Source organism: Bos mutus, chromosome 8, assembly GCF_027580195.1.
Source record: "Bos mutus isolate GX-2022 chromosome 8, NWIPB_WYAK_1.1, whole genome shotgun sequence".
In the NCBI taxonomy this organism is placed as follows: domain Eukaryota; kingdom Metazoa; phylum Chordata; class Mammalia; order Artiodactyla; family Bovidae; genus Bos; species Bos mutus.
The window spans coordinates 3,654,532-3,655,528 of NC_091624.1; the positions used below are offsets into that span (position 1 = coordinate 3,654,532).

The 997-nt window shown below is 46.1% G+C and overlaps 1 non-coding gene across 1 annotated transcript; it reads right to left on the reverse strand.

Annotated features, from left to right (window-relative positions):
• Nucleotides 1-536: 536 nt before the first annotated feature.
• TRNAC-ACA (transfer RNA cysteine (anticodon ACA)) lies at nt 537-608 on the reverse strand. The gene has a single exon. It is a non-coding gene; the product is annotated as a tRNA-Cys (tRNA).
• Nucleotides 609-997: the final 389 nt, after the last annotated feature.

Here is a 997-nt window from a genome sequence, read left to right on the forward strand (position 1 = left end):
ACATTTAGTGTACAAGGAAGAGAAATATATAGGTCAAAACTCTGACTGAAGTCACCAAGAAGTGATGAGATCACAAACACTGAGCAAACACCTCCTTTCTAATAGCCAGGGCATGGAAATAACTTGAATGTCCACTGATGGATAAAGACGTGGTACAAACATACAATGGAATATTACTCAGGCATAAAAAAGAATGAAATAGGACTTCCCTGGTGGTCCAGCGGTTAGAAAGCCGTCTGCCAGTGCAGGGAACAGGGGCTGATCCCTGGTCCAGGAAAAGTTCACATGCCACCGCACAGCTAAGACCGTGAGCAGCAGCTACTGAAGCCCATGTGCCCTAGAGCCTGTTCTTTGCAACAATAGAAGCCATTGCAACGAGGCGTGCACACACCGCAACTAGAGAGTGAAAGTGAAGCTGCTCAGTCGTGTCCGACTCTTCGTGACCCCATGGACTGCAGCCCACCAGGCTCCTCCGTCCATGGGATTTCCCAGGCAAGAGTACTGGAGTGGGGTGCCATTGCCTTCTCCAGGAGATCTTCCCGACCCAGGGATTGAACCTGGGTCTCCTGCATTGTAGGCAGACGCTTTACCGCCTGAGCCACTGGGGAAGCCCGCAACTAGTGAGTAGACCCACTTGCTGCAACTGGAGGAAGCGGCAGGGCAAGGAGACGCAGCGCGGCCGATAAATAAATGCATTTAAAAATTACGAAATAATGCCATTTGCAACCACACGGATGGACCTAGAGACTGTCACACTGAATGAAGTAAGTCAGACAAAGACAAATATCATATGATATTGCTTATATGTGAAATCTGAAAAAAAGAAAATGTTAGAAATGAACCTATTAACAAAACAGAAATTGAGTCATAGATATAGAAAACAAACTTATGGTTACCAAGGGGGAAAATGGGGAGGTGGATAAACTGAGATATTGGAGTTGACTTATGCCCACTACTATATATAAAATAGGTGACTAACAAGGACCTACTGCATAGC